At 43.3% G+C, this 16,439-nt stretch overlaps 1 protein-coding gene across 1 annotated transcript in view; it reads right to left on the reverse strand.

Moving 5' to 3' along the window:
- LOC311017176 (nuclear receptor coactivator 3-like) overlaps positions 1 to 10,645 on the reverse strand; it is a 49,490-nt gene extending 38,845 nt beyond the window's left edge. Inside the window, 1 exon segment of the mRNA XM_084015352.1 lies at positions 10,492 to 10,645. The gene's annotated coding sequence lies outside the window, so the exon portion shown is untranslated.
- Between the last annotated feature and the right edge of the window lie 5,794 nt (positions 10,646 to 16,439).

The following is a 16,439-nucleotide window of genomic DNA, read 5'->3' on the forward strand; positions in this document are numbered from 1 at the left end:
TGGCCCCTTTCCCTCTGAAGGGAACATGCAAGATGTCGCCGCCGGTTTACTACGACTCGGCTCTCGTCGGGACTAACACATTCATCGTGACGGAGTTAGAGAGGAAAAGCTGATTCCACCAGCTCCCTCCCTCCCTCCCCTCCGCCTGGAGCCCAGGGCGACTTCCCTCTCTCCCCCGGCTCGGCACAAGCAGATGGGTGAAGGTAGTAACTCTGCACAGACCCACCAGCAGAATGTCAACTTCAGCAGTTTTGAGTAAAGCCCGAGCTTGCATCTGCTCCGCATGTCATGTGCAAGATCTCCTCCGTCACACGTTTCCCTGAGCAGGCGAAAACGCCTCTCACGCAACGGTTTCACGGGGTTCGAGGCATCGATATCGCTTACCGAGGCAAAACGGGATCAATGAAAAAAAAAGAGTTGGGAGAATCTAAATGTTGACTTTCATCATTTGGAGTCGATTTGACCCCAGCAATTTAAACCTTCAGAAAATTAAAAATAATCAAACGGTTTTATGCTTCAGGTACTTCATATTTCTTTGTTGACAACCTAAATAACCTGTTAAATAAAACATAACCTTTATACAGTCAGAATACGTATTATGCATCGGAAAACAGGCAAATCAGGTAGAAATCTCGAACAATAGCAGGACTGAGTCGTTGGAGAGAGCTGGACCACGAGGACTTTACATTTTTGGAAGTTTACAAATTTGTTGGGATGCATTTTGCAAACTGTGTACAGGTCATTGAAAACATGTTAATTTTATGTTCACATATAAATCTTGTCTTTATTTGAATCATCTTGTGGAAAAACTAGTATGCTTTTGTCATAAATACATGTGAAGTGAGCGTTGGTCCTCTGGTTGTGTACTGTGTATTACTGTGGTTGCTAACTTACACTGTTATGCAAGTAAACACCGTAATGCACAGAAACATGTATGGGAAGTAAAGGTAATTTAACACTGTTAAAATAAAGATAATCATCCAAAAATAATAAAGTTTAGTCCAATTTGAACAGAAATTTGACTGTTAAATATGTGGCAAACCGAGCTCGATGACAGCAGCTAAGGGCAAACAAAGATTCTGTGACATCAAGGCACCGACGGGGGTGACCTCGGAGGTGGAGGTGGAGGGGGGGGGGCAGCCAATCAGGCGCCGCCTGCTTCGCACCAAGGTGACGAGGTGGGGGAAGCAGACCTTGGAGTGCTCTCCCGCTATCCTGAGATGAGTGATACTGCTGCTAGTGACACCGGAGAGAGAGAGAGGCTGGCGGATGGAGAGGTGGTGTGTGTGTATATAAATGTGTGTGTGTGTGTGTGTGTATATAAATGTGTGTGTGTGTGTGTGTGTATATAAATGTGTGTGTGTGTGGAGTGATGCAGGAGGTGTGGCGGCCGAGGGGACGGCAGGACGGGAGTGAATTAAGTTGAGGAGGCGGTCACGTAACAGCCGGGTTCAGGCAGAGTTGAAGGCACTTGCTTGCTGCAGCTGGTAACATTTACCTCCGAGTCTCCTACCCCATAAACGTGTGTGTGAGAGTGTGTGTGTGTGAGTGTGTGTGTGTCCGGGCACCTAAAGGAGCTCTGAAACGCATAAACTAAGTCTGAGTTTTTACAATGGAAAATAAGTAAAATAACAGAACTCCCTTTCTGTGACACACACACACACACACACACACTAACAGACACACACACACACACACACACACACACAGACACACACACACACCTTTAACAAGCAGCTACGTTACAGAAGAAGAAACGTGAAACTAAACCCCCTTAAATCCAGCCCTCCTCTCGGGGCTCACAAAAAGGTGACAGATTGTGTGTGTTTTTTTTTTTAAACTTTTATTTAATCAAATCGTTCACCCACGTTGGACGACAGAGAACATCACGATTCCAGGACGCTCTCCCCAAAAAGTTGCTTAATAAAAAAAAAAAAAGTCATGCTGAACTCCGTTTGCACCCTGCGAAGAACAAAAAAGGAAAAAAGAGACTCTGAGACTCTGATGGCTGATTGAAAGCACATCGTCACTGTTGCTATGACGACCTAAAATGAGTTAATACATAGATTGATTGGTGGATGGATTTCATGATATTACCGGTTTGAATTGGTTGGTACAAGCTGATGTAAGCCCAAGTCATATTTTATTTTCCAGAAAGAAAAAGATAATTGGATTTTGAAATAAAATTTGTTGGTTTTTTTTGGCATATGTTGTGCACAATATGACTGAAAAAAGGGCATTTTTCATTTCAGCTCAACTTTACTCTAAATTAGATCCCAACTTCACAGCAGCGACAAGAAGTCAGCGTATGCTTGTCTTCGTTTTTTTCTGGGAGCCATTCAGCCATTTCTGCTGTTAATATTGCAATAAAACAAATATTATTCTCACCAGGATATATATATATACATACAGTGTATATATATATATATATATATATATATATATATATACCTATATATATATATATATATATATATATATATATACCACTTTGACTGTAATACCTCAACCAGCAGCCACCAGTGATTATCATGTCTCGATGACTATTGGTTTGGTTGGTTTATGACCAAACACCTGCAGAACCAATAACCCTCCCCTCTCACTTTTACTTCCTCCTAATTAGCTTATTATGCTGACGCACTAAAACGTGTTAAACATTAACACCTGCTTTACATCAGCAAGTTGAGTTGTGAGCATTTTGCCGTGCTAGTGTCGTAGTCGCCAGGTGTGTTGGTCACACGTTGACCTGCCCGACAACCGAGTCCTTCTGACACACAGACTGCGACCAAGATTATTATTTTTTTGACCCTCTTTGCACAGTGTAACGTTGCTGCTATCTGTACAACGTATCGGGGGGGGGGGGGTTAACTGCAATGTGCTGCTGTGCCGAGTCCAGTCGGCGCCGGCAAACATGCAGCAGAGCCCCTGAGGGATGCTGCAGCCCTCTGAGGAGGGGAGGAGGGGGGAGGAAGGGAAGGGAAGAGGAGGTGGAAGAAGCCCCAGGTAGCCTCACAGCAATGCACCATTAGAGAAAGGAAAACACAAAAGCCGAGCTCTGCTGCTCCCTTCTTCTCCAGACACTGTATCTGTATCTCTCTCTCTCTCTCTCTCTCTCTCTCTCTCTCTCTCTCCCTCTCTCTCCCACTGACCATCTAAATATTTTATCAGCTGGCAAAAGAACCTACAAGCCTCAAGGACAGGGGTTCTTTTTTCTGTTTGTTTCTTTATTGAAGAAGGTAAGTGTGTATGTGTGTGTGTGTGTGTGTGTGTGTGTGTGTGTGTGTGTGTGTGTGTGTGTGTGTGGGGTTATGAGGAAGGTACACAGAGTTTGTTCACCGACCAGAACGTCACAGAAGTGCTTTTGATTGGTCACTTTGAAGTAGTTAGTCTCCCTCCCTCCCTCCGTGTTGCATCCTATGTGCAGCACGCTGCTCAGTTCAGAGCTGGATGAACGACCTTGAGCAGGCGCACGGGGCTGTGTTGCCATGGCAACGAAGCCTCGCGCAACCAGTAACAGCTGGATGCAACAGCACTCCCTGAATTTTAGCGGGAGTCGCCACGTTAATAAAACGACTCTCCTCCCCCCCGCCACCTCCTCCTTACTATCCATCCCTCCTCCTTCATCTCTCTCTGACACACACACACACACACACGCACACGCACACGCACACTTCTACCTGTACCGACACAAAAGAAAAGCCACGGTTGCACAAAAGACAATACGATATTAACACATAAGTAAAATCAACTTGTTTTGCAAAAAAAAAAAAGTGCTGGGATTCAGACGTGAAGAAGAGCAACGCGGCGAGAAAAAGATGAAACAACCACCAAGAGGAAAACAAAAGACAGAAATCAAGAGCGAACCACAAGTAAGAAAACAAAAGCACAAAAAAAAGGAGGTGAGACACACTGAGATGGGCACTTGACAGTCCTCTCACAGATGAAAAAGCTGCTCTCAGGAAAAATAAAGCAGTGGAGGACACGAGTGGCGCTGAGACATTCTGGGGAAAAGAAAGGAAACAGACGGCGAGGAGACAAAGACGACTATCGGCTCCGACGGTTTGATATCTAGTTAATCCATCACAGACAAAACGTTAGAATAAAAACTACTTTTTAGCTCATCAGCTTGGTATAAAAAAACCTCCAAAAATACACTTTTCAGACCGAAAGGTCAAAACAAAGATCAGACTCGATTTCAAACGGCAGAAATCACTGACACAACTCTTAGATCAATTTCAGAGCAGAAGCAAGGACGTGACCCGTATTTGCTGTTAGCCTGAATGGAACGCCTGTTAAGTGACCTAGTTTCACAACTGGCTCCAGATCAGCGAATTAACACGGGAACACAACAACACATCGCTCAGTAACTACTAAACGGAACAATATTCACACTTTGTGAATTATTTGTCTCGTCGATTTATCTGTCAAGTTAAAAAAAAAAAAACACACATTCATAAAAGATATTAATTTTACGTTAAAATAAACAAACATGTGGATTACTTTACTGACGAGGATTAATAGGGTTGCCGTCGCGATGCCTGAAACGTGGTCGCATTTCTCGATCGCAGCAAAATATCTCAGAGGAAGTTTTGCGTGATTGTTTTTACGCAGAAGTATAAATTAGGCAGATTTCTTACTGTGTCACAAACTGTAGCTCCTATTTCACAAGAATTTCTTCTTTAATTTGTTATGACATAATTCACATTAAATATGTAAACCAAAAAAAAGGAGACTTTTTCCATTGACACTACTCCCTCATCGGATTTGTACGATCGGTGTTTTGTCACTGTGTCAACATATTAAATTGCATGTCAACGTCAGAAAACATAAAAAAGGTTTTAATATAATATAGCAGCAGATGACTGTTTGCTATGTAAAGACAGAAACTTCCCGCTGTGTGTGTTGTTATCCAAGCTTCTCCGTGCTTTGTTGACACAGCCAGGCCGGCCATGCTTTTAGTGCATGGCTTTTAGTGCACGTGAGCGTGCCCAACTGGTTAGCTCGTGTTGTTGTATTGTTAGCATCATTAGCTGTCACGTTGAGAGGAAGTAGAAATGCTTCCAATCTGGTATTTAGTGTCCGTTATACGAATTAAAGCCTTATTTTGAAAATTCCTCAATGTTGTTTATCCAGATACAGGCTTAAAGCTGCTCTAATGAATATTTTATTTTATGGATCTGAAGAAATGGATCATGTAAAAGAGGTTGCAAAGAGTGACAAACACACTAGAAGCTTTTAAATCTTGTTTCTTTTACGACCCACAGTTATTTAAAAACATTTTGACTCGCTTTGGCCGGCAGCTGTTTCCGGCTAAACGCTCTGATAAACCGACAGCCCCGCTACCTGCTTGGTCAGAGTTAGCGACTAGCTGGTGAGCATCGTGAAGCACTTAGCAGCTGATGAGTCAGACCACCCCCCCACCCCAACCCCGAGGACTTGGTAGCTACCAGAAACAGAGCTAAAGAGGAGGGTGAATATTGGACTTAACCATTGTCAGATGGCTGTGAACATGCTACTGTTACTCCAAAGCTGCTGTGTTTATAAGTAAGCCTGTTGGCAGCATATGAACCATATTATTATTATTATTTATGCTGCACTGCCCTGTAAAAGAAAATGTGTTGCAGCTGGTATCGACACTAAGACATAATGTGACGCTCCACTCCCAACAATAACATCAGCAGCAAATACAAAATTAAGAAACAAAGGATTTTCAATTTGTATTAGAAGTATAAAGCTTCTTTTGTCTCAGTTTATGTGAGTGGTAAAAACTCAGGGAAACATATTTATGACAAAAAAAATCAACAAGTAATTGAGATAATCTTGAATACTTAAGGATAGGGGTGATACGATATGTATCACGATACGATATGTATCACGATATTGCGATATAAATAAAGATGAAAACACAAGTACCTGTATATGTACATCAGATGATATTGATCAGAGGACAAATTGAGTCAAAACTAGGATTGTCACAAGAACCGATACTTCGGTACCAATTCGATGCCGACACGAAAAAAATAATTCGATACTTGCTTTTTTCTGGTAACGTCAGAACCGAATATACAACTTTTCACTCGGCGAGCCGTGTCGATTCTTGGCGGAACTGACGGGGGCAGTATACGCGTGTGAGCAGCACAGAGCAGTAAGCGGCGCTGAAGAAGAAAACTTGCCGTCTTCGGAAAAAATGGCTTCAGCAGGTGGGAGCGAAAGCACAACACGTCGGCTCGTCGACAAGACAGGTGCGAAGAGTCGCGTGTGGAAATATTTAGCATTCGAGGCGGATGAATCCGGAGCAATTCTTGATTCAAACAAGCCGAAGTTTTCAGACCAAAGGAGGAAGCACGTCAAACCTGGCTATAGGCCACTGCTGTTCTTTTTTTAATGTAAAATAGTTGACTATTGTTATTTATGACCATATTTATAAGCACAGTATTGTTTGTTTTTATACTGGATGGCTATAGGTCTGTTGGCAGCTGGTACTGCAATTTAAATTCTGTGCAAAAAGATCTTAAAGCACAGTGGTGTTAAATACTTGACAGTTTGAAGCAGTTTTCAATAAATTAGTGAATTTAAAAGTACATGGGTCCTGTTGTTTTTTTTTTTAATTGTGGTATCGAATTAGTATCGAGAATCGTGGAAATTCACAGGTATTGGTATCGACTACTGAAATTCTGGTATCGTGACAACCCTAGTCAAAACTATTTCATTCAAAACAGCCTCTCCATTGTATTAATTCCCATGAAATTCACTGCAATAATTACTGAAAATAAAATGAAAAAGGATAAAGTACTGCATTCAACGCGTCTAAACATGAATTTATTTTTATTTTTTATCGATCTTTGGAGATGAAAAATCAATATTGTATTGGGCGGCAAAGTATCGCGATATATTGCCGTATCGATATTTTTGCCCACCCCTACTTAAGGATGTAAAACAAATAAAATGCTTTCAAAAGACACTCCATTAAGAGTATTTGATAGTAAAGTAAAGATCGGCCTTATGAGCCTTGAAAGCAGCCAGGACGGTTTTGTTTGTTTTTTTAAACAAGATGTGGGCATTTTCTAGTTTCAAACTGCTGTACGATAAAACACAGAGCTCATTTGGGTGTCAAAGCGAAAGCCAACCCATAAATCCACCGCCTATCTCCAATTCATTATCAGAAGAGCAGCGACGAGAAAGCGTCTCTTGATAACTTTGCAGGTGTGAATGCTCAGCTCTGTGGATTCAGGCCTCGCAGGAGAGCCATAAATGTTATGCTATTAAATTGACATACAGAAAAAAATCATGAGACACATGAGAATTCTTTCCCATTTAAGCTTATAGAGATATATAGACGGGGCGATCCAAACCCCCATCTCGAATGTTTTGTTTTCTTGTAACTTCACGAGTGAAAGCAGACTGTATGAAAATACAAAGTATGCAAGCTTAAGCACGGACACGGATCCTAAACTGGTTGAGGATGCTGATTCTTTGCATCGGATGTGCAACTTAAGCTTCAGGCTTTAAATATTTTTTTAAGACCCAATTTCAAGAGACTCATTTTTTTAACTGTCTCAAGGACCCACAGATTAAAAAATTAACACCCACATTAACATTTTATATTACTTTTGAGCTGTAGATCTGCCCAATTATTACTGTAAACTACACATGTGCTGTTGTAACGTAAAAATCGGCAGCCATAGCAACAGTAACTAGGGTGGGAGGGGCTTAGCAAGCAGTCAGGTGCAGCTTCCTTTACTTGTTCTCAAATTATCCAGATTAAATCATAATTGTCCCAATTTATACTTTATTTTGTTTGGGAATAGTTTTTGTTTGTGTTTATTTTAGAATTTTTTTTTTTATTAATAAATTAATTTATTTTAAGACAGATACTGGAAATAATGTGTTAATCATATCAAAAGATAAACCCAGTCCTCGTCATCTTGGATAAACCTAGTAAGACTGCATCAAAATCAGGCATGGGGGCGGGGGAGGGATGGGGAGGGATGGGGGGGTGGTCGAGTAAAGGACAAAAATAAGTGAGATTTTAAATAAAAGAAAAAGACTCCTCCTCCAGAGTGAAATCAATGAGGTCTGGTGAAGATGAATTCCTCTTTAACACATCCTGACACATGGGAGAGGGGCCCCAACAACAACAGGACAACAGTTCAGCTCACTTCACTGCAGTTGGGGGGGGGGGGGGGGGGGGGGGGGGGGCAGCAGAGACATACCACAGCAAGGAGTGAGAGTGAGAGCAAAGAATGTGGCTGTTGGAGTCGGAAAACTTCCTGATTCCACAAAACAGGTGAAAATGAACCGGCCGAGTTGAAGACAGGAAAGAGACACAAAAGAAGAAGAAATGCCAGGTAGGCTCCTCCTGAGCCCCTCCCCTCAGGGACACACCCCCCAGAACTCCTCCACACACAAAAACACAAGAGCTTCCCATGCTCCCAGGCTGGTGGGTGCTCCCCCCCCCCAGACCCTGACCCAGTCACCAGCACCACCACCCCCCACCCCCCCCATTCAGCAAACATCATGCATCACTGTCACCCTGCTTCACCATCTACTCAGCGAAGACCTCAGGGTCCGAGCAGCTCGCCTGCACCCTCTTCCTCGGCGCCACCATCACCCCCCCCCCTTTTTTTTTAACTCGACTGTAAATCTGTGGGGTCGCCACGGGACGAGGTGAGGGCTCCTCCTCATCACACCCAAATGCAGAGCCGAAATCAATCAAGTCGATTAACTCAAAACGATTGACAGAAAAAAATATTTAAATGCCGGCATTTTAGAAGAAATCGATAGCGAGTTGAATCCTCAGTCAAGAGGCGGCGATATCGAATCGATTTAAAAAGCAGAAAGAACAGCGAGACGAGAATCTAATATGACCTCGTGGTACATTCCTGACCGCGCTCCTGCTTTCTCCGTAGATCTGGTTCGGTATACCACTTTGGCTCAAACTGACTTTCTTTTATTGTAAATCGGAGGTTTTGGTGTGCGTGTGTGTGTGTGTGTGTGTGTGTGCGTGTGTGTCTGTGTGTGTGTGTGTGTGTGAGAAGAAGAAGAGCGTGCCTGACAATGTGATTCACCGATCAAAAACTCATTCTGGCTGCAGCTTCTCCGACACGAGTCTCCGATTTAAATCAGAATATCTTTGGGTATTTTGGACCAAATCGGTCAAACCAAAACAAGACATTTGAGGATGCCGATCTGCACTCTCTCTCTCAACCGTTTCTTTATACATTTCATAAAAGAAAAAGAAAAACGTACTAATCGATGAGCAAGACAAGCGGTTGCAGCCTTTTCCAGCCACGAAGCAATCTAGAGTGAAACCCTGACCTCGGGTATCATCATCTCCTCACAATACTCACCTGTCCACACTGACACACACAAAAAACCCATCTGCATGGCTTCTATTCACTACTGTTTACACACACACACACACACACAGACACACACACACACTCTTAAGAGCAAGGCTGCTATTATCCAGCGCCGAGCAGGTACTGTAATTAGGTCTCCGGTGTCATGCTCAAGGACACCAAACGGGGGGCACACCAAGTGTCAGGGATCAAAACCTGTGGCCCCTTCAGGGTTACAGGATAGCAGGGGGGGGGCAGTTAGTGGCTCCATGCTGCTGCCCCCTGCAGATGTACAGTGAGACACATTATTAAAAAAGAAAATAAAAAAAGGGGGGTTGAGCAGATGACACCTCGCTCCTTTCACCTGTGCATTTAGTGGCAATGTAAGCCTCACACTGGGTACCAAACTGCACCAGACATACAGTTGAGTCAGCGCACTTTTTTTTTCTTTTTTTTTTAAATCGCTCAGCAGTCAGGACGGGGAGGACAGACAGACTGACAAGACAGTCAGCATGTCCTGTCTCTTCCCACATGGCTAAAACACACCAGCAGACGCTTTAAACCACGATGCATATGACAGAGTGGAGTGTGTCTGCACGCGCACCCCCCTCCACCCCCCCATGTTGCGACAGCGTCAGACTCAGCTGTTGTACAGTTTCCTACAGACTATCGAGTTAATCACGCCGTGTGTGTGTCCGAGCCCCCCCCATGAAAACTTCCCCGATGCTCTATGTGAACACACTTCTGCAATGCAAACCAGCCTGTGCGCGTGCACTGCTTTTTTGCGTGATCAAGTTTAGTGTATAATATAAATATACATTTTAAAAATCGTGTGTTTTTTTTTGCAGCTGCACGGCTGACAAACAAGACAGGACACGCGGGCGCCGCGCACGAACAGGTTGGTAAATCTTTGCTGTCATGTACTAAATGAGCGTGCACGGTGCCCTCCACACCGTAGCGATGCCAATATTGTGTGTGTTTCTGTGTGCGTGCGTGTTAGTGAGTGTGTGTGCACTGACGCTGGGAGCAAGGAGTCACTACGTTTCCGTCCTCTGTCGAAATGCAAAGCGAAATGCAGAAAGTGTCGCCAGAAACGAGCTGTCGGTGCACGCGACGAAAATATAAAAACCTCGCCTCGCGAGCAGCTTACCTCGTGAGGACGTCTCGCTCTTTTATTTTGCCGGGGTCGATAAATGTCTTCTTCTTCCTCTTCTTCTTCTTCTTCTTTTTTTTTTTTTACACCATTAACTCTCCGCCATCTTCGGCACTGTTTGTTTAAATGGGAAACACTCCCGAAGCCCCAAGAAGCCAGTTCTGTAAGTTGAGGGCTGCTGCTGCGCGCGCGCGGGGGCTTCTGGGTAAGCGAGTTCCACTGGGCGGAGCGGCGCCGCGGCCAGTTACGTTGCCGAACGCGGAAGAGGACTACAAGCGCGACTCCTAAACCACCGCAGGGGGGTGTAGAGGAGGTGGGAGGGGAGGGGAGGGGAGGGGGAGGGCAAACGTGTGTCTAGCAGCCGACAGACGGATGTCAGCGACGGCAGCGGAGCGGAGGTGACTCGGTGTGTATTTTCAGTTAAATGAAAAGCAAACACGGAATTGTTTGCTTTGGTCTGGGGGGGGGGGGCACAGAAAAGTAGACAGCCCTAAAAATAAAAAAAACTTGAGATCAAATTAGGACACGAAGGTCTTATCCTCATCTGAAAACGATGAGTTGGTCGTTTAGATGAATCAAAGACTCGCTCGTGCCATTTTGGGATTAATAGTTATACAACTTAAAAAAAACCAATCTTACATTTTTGTAAAAAAAAGAAAAAAGATCAGATTAAATTCCAATTAAAATTAATTTCCTCACATAATTAGACTTTTATTTTGTAAAGAATCGAACTAGAAGTGCAAAATAAAGCAGTAATGTGCAGATGATGTACATATATGCACCTTGTTTGTATAAATACCGGTAGTAAATACAGTAGATGTTAATGTAGTATATCATTGTGTTTTTGCATGTCGATAGCAAATGTTGTGAATATATAGCATATTTTTATTTATTTATTTTATCAGTGTATTTCTGCACTGTGGTATAATTCTTCCATCACTGAAGAAGAAGCTATCAAAATAGTTATATATATATTTTACTGTAATGTGTAACTATTATTTTGACATGCATGCCATTGTGAGTTAAATGTGTGTATGAGAAATATGAATTTCTGATGTGTAATGATATATGCAACATATGTGATGTTGCAGTATTTTTATGGACTATGTGCTCAAAAATTGTCAAGCGTGAGAAATGTTCATATTGTGGTCTTTGTGAAACCGAAAACCTGCAGCAGTTTCACTGCCGACATGCAAGTCCTCAAACTCGGGTGTAAAAAAACAGTCATTTTCATTCATATGACACTCTAGTTGAAGAAGAAAACAACTGATAGACACCAGAATCAGGGCGTTGGGGGGACATGTGATGGTATTATATGGGTCAGTATCAAAACTCAGGCTTTTTTCTTTCCTGGTGAAACTGACAAAATGCTAAAATGTCACCTTGCATCGTGCAGGAGCCAGCCTTCTGTTGGGGGGGGGCTCCTTCAGGCCCCTCTCTCTTATGGATGAGGCTCCATATGTGGGCTCCATATGTGGGCTCCATATGCGAGCTGGCGAGGTCGTGGTGGAGCCGTGACGTCGGAGCCGAGCCGACCACGAACTGGGACACGTCGGCACAGCGCCGCGAACTGCTGCCAAGACATACAAGGCAGGGGACTGATAGCACACAAAAAAATCCACCACTATGGTGATGCCAGGCAGACAAGAGCACAGATAGATGGATAGACACACACACACACACACACACTGTTGTGTCTATGACAGTGGGAATGAAAGAAGATGAGAACGTGACGGTGAGAGAGAAAGTGAGACAAGATGATGAGATAGTTTTAGTTTAAGGCAGTTTAAGAAGAGACGAGATCACAGATAATGATAAACGCTGTTGCCTGAAGAGAACGGCAGCTGGGGAGAAGAAAAAAAACCTATACGGTGTTAAAGAAACACGAGTATGAAAGAGGTGGGGAGAGAAGAAGAAGAAGAAGCGAGTGTGGAGTTGTCAGCATGATGGAGGAGAGGAAGCGTTGTAGCTGGAAGGAACACAGAGGAGTGGGAAATAAGGTGAAACCACACTGGTTTGACTGGGTGGGTAGAAAGCGAGGGAGGGAAGGAGGGGGTGCAAGATGGGAGAAGTGAATCGTTGGAATCAGGTGGGGAGGAGGCTTAAAGCAATTAGCCTCGTGGGTCAGTCATAATTCATCAGACAAAAACTAAAAGACCCGCCGAGAAGGAGAAAAGGTGATTAGAATATATCTCGGAGAGGAAATCCCACAAAAAGAAAACAGAAATGTTTATTTCATCCAAAAAACAACCGCTCATTTCACAAAAAAACTATACAAATCGAACAAATTTCTCAGTCACACATTAAGGGGGGGATGGGGGGGGATGGGGGATAAGTCCTTGCCTAAGGATTTAGAGTTTTTTAAGCCTCCTTTAAAATAAATTAGACTTGGAGCACATTTGAGGTTGACTGTAGTGAACCAGCGAAAAAAATCTAAAAATGAAGGAGAGAAACTGTATTCGCATCATCACAGCATCACAACTTTATTGCAGATGTTTGCATGTATAACATCAGTATCTGAAAGCAGCTCTCGTAGTTCCTGGATGACCCGGATGATGTCATCGGGGTGCTTCCTCCAGAGCAACAAGGATTTTACAAGTTGCTCTGGTGTTCAAGTGTGTTCAAGGTGACAGCAGAAAATCCTGTTTTTGTAGACACAAAGTGTCTACAAAACACTCAAAGTGTGCATCACGTCTGACCACACATTTAATATCTCCTTTCACAGAAATGAAAGGAAAATTCATCTTTCTATCCATTAACTAAAAATACAAATATTCTGGGTACATGAATCATTATTTTATTGATGTCTTAGTTTATTTTTATTCCGTATGAAAATTGCTGCTTTCTTTGAACAATCGTTGTCGTCGTTTCTGTAAAGTTTGCTTGTAATAAATGAGCTCGAGCAGGAAAATCAGTTATTCTTGGGTTATTCTCCGTATAATATGGACCTTCCATTGTGTCCTGAATAAAAGTTTATAATTATAATATACTTTATTGACATGATTACTGCATGACAGATGAAGCTGCATTATTATTGGAATTCAGAGTTGTTTTAGAGCTTTGCTTCCACATAAATTCATTGTAATATATTGTTTGTAAATAAGAGCAGCGTGGAGTGAAGGACATTAACTCATTAACCTGGAAACAGTGGGGAATTGTGTTTCTATATTCAGTCTGCAGTTTCACATTATTATTATTATTATGTTACTTATTGGCATCATTTGGAGAATCCTATAGTGTTGCCTGAGGCTAAACCAAAAACAGGAAATACATCCAACAGACGTTACAAGCATCAAACTGTGTCTTCACAATCCTAAAAAAAGAGTACAATAAAGCCGATATACTTCCTGTCTGATGTCAATCCGTTCGAGGTTTACGGTGTGAACAGAAGAGAGGGGAATCATGTTTTATTTACCGGCGTTATACCCTTTTATTGTTGCGTGAGAATTTAAGGGGACTGCAGAGAATGAGAGAGAGAGTTGTGGGAAGGTGAGAGGAAGAGGGGGGGAGCTGTTTAAAATTCCAAACAGGTAGGAAAGAGGCTTCAGGAGGGTAGTGGAACAGCATGCATGCACACACACACACACACACACACACACACACACACACACACACACACACAGATGTGAGACACGGGGAGAGGAAAGATGCAACCCATATGCAGAAAATGATGTTGCAATTTGGACTCTGAAGCAGAGGAGAGGAAGGTTAAGAGGTCCCTTTTGCACTTATGTGGATATATAATGTATACAGTTATATGAGGGGGGGGAGGGGGGGTTGCACATAGGTAATCAAGAAAAAGGACACATAAAGGAAGAAAGATTCATGTTAAAAGGTAAATGAGTTGGTCATACTTTCATGAAGGCCCTCCGCCTCCATTTCTGGTGGTGAAACCCACCTCGCCATCATCCAATGCAAAATCAATACGACATGATTGAACATATAAAGCCCCCCAAAAAAGGGGGGGCATTGTAGAATCACTGACTGGAAAGCCTCGAGGGACAATAACGTTGCCTGTTTGGGAAAACCAAAACCCTCAAAGGGTGGGGAGGGATAAGTGAGACTGGAAGATGCAGCCTGGTGTGTTTACCGTCGCCGTGGTAGCGTGTTGCCGAGGGAGGAACAGATGAGACTGTATAAACACACGTGACCCTGCTAGCGCTGTCAGCTGTCCCAGTTACCGGCTGGCCCGTGTGTGTGTGTGTGTGTGTGTGTGTGTGTGTGTGTGTGTGTGTGTGTGTGTGTGTGTGTGTGTGTGTGTGTGTGTGTGTGTGTGTGTGTGTGTGTGCAAAGATTCGTGTTCTAGATGCACAGCTTGTTGTCAGTTCATAGCCGCATGCAAGCGCCGGAAACATTCCACGTCGTCGAGAGGACGAGCATAATTCACGTTCCTGCTACATTTTTTCTGGTTTTCTGTGTCTCTCAAAGAAAACGCCGGAAGGCCGAAGCGACACGTGCCGAATACGTAACCGAGGTCTGCGCTAGTTTACGCCACACATTGTTTTGGTTTGGGTCATGCAGCAGCAAGGAATAAAGGAGTGCAACTTAAAGGTACACTATCTGGGATTCAGAGCATTAAGAATAATGTCTCCCTCTGTGTGTGTTGTTATCGGGGCTTCTCCTTGCTTTGTCGGAAAATAACCGGGCCGGCTAGTTCCTGGTTATCTCACAGCTCCAGCCCTTCAGATAAACGCTCTTTAGCTCGTTAGCAATTTTGTTAGAGTTTGCACTGTTCATGCTTTCAGCACTGTTAGCTGCAAGCCAGTGGCTCAGCCGTCGCCACATTGTGAGCCTTTGAGAGGCAATGTAAATGCTTCTAATCATTTTGTTTATAATGACACCTTTTATGTCCGTATGTAGATCAGTTTATGAATTGTAAACCTATTCATTTTGCACATTTACGCTGTAACCAATCCAGGTTTTAAGCACCTACAACCAGCAGACATCACAGAGGGTGGAAGGTCTTAACTGTCGTCTTTCGGAGGGTTAAATAAAGCTGCAGAATGTTGCTGTGTGGCGGAGCCTGAACAGATCAAATCGAGTTTTACTTTCAGTTTTGTTTGCGAGAGATGAAGCGCTCCAAAACCGAAAGTGTGCAACAGGATGTCGAGCAAAGAAGGCCGTACTTCTTCAGTTCTCATTTATACGGTTTACACTCATCTATGCTTCTGCTTATCATTTGGTTCTCACTCAAATCCTGACTTGACGGATTTCCATTTCCATTAGTTTTATACCCTTTCAACAGTTTTGCCATTAATGAACTTCCACATACAAACAGTCATGTTTAGCTTTGTAGCCTTTTGGCCCTAACAATGTGAAATACAGTCGTTGACATCCAGATAATATAAGGAACAGTGTAAAGTTGCTGTATTTCTTCGACTTTTTACTAAGATGTTACTAAATAAGAATTCCTTCTGAAACTCCTTGCCTGAATAATTAAGTCACATAAACATTAATATGCACAAATTAATGGATAGAAAGATGGATAAGGTGTGAATCTGGATGAAAACATACCTGCTAACATCTCTTTTTCCCTACATCTCTTTATTTCCCCTCCCGTTCAGCCGTTTAGTCTCTCTCATTATCTCCCTGTTGTCTGCAGCCTCTTTTCTTTCACCTGTCCTCTCTCATTTAGGCGTCTGCTCTAATTTGCATTTGCTGGCTCTGATGGACACTGATAGGGCGCCGCTCTCCTCTTCACAACACACACCTACTCTCCCCTCCATTATTCTGCTTTGTTCTACAGTAAATCACAGCGCTCTGCTCCCCGTCTGTCTGTATCTCCTCCTCTCCTTCCTTGACCGTTATCCTTCACTCCATTTGCTGCTTTTTCATTCCCCTGTCTCTGATCCCTCCAGATGTTTCCACCCCTGCTGCACTCTTTGGTCTGCACACCTGCTCTGTTGCCCCCCCCCCCCCCCCCCCCCTCCCTTCTCATCTGCTCG

This window comes from Eutrigla gurnardus, assembly GCF_963514095.1.
Source record: "Eutrigla gurnardus genome assembly, chromosome: 8".
Classification (NCBI taxonomy): Eukaryota; Metazoa; Chordata; class Actinopteri; order Perciformes; family Triglidae; genus Eutrigla; species Eutrigla gurnardus.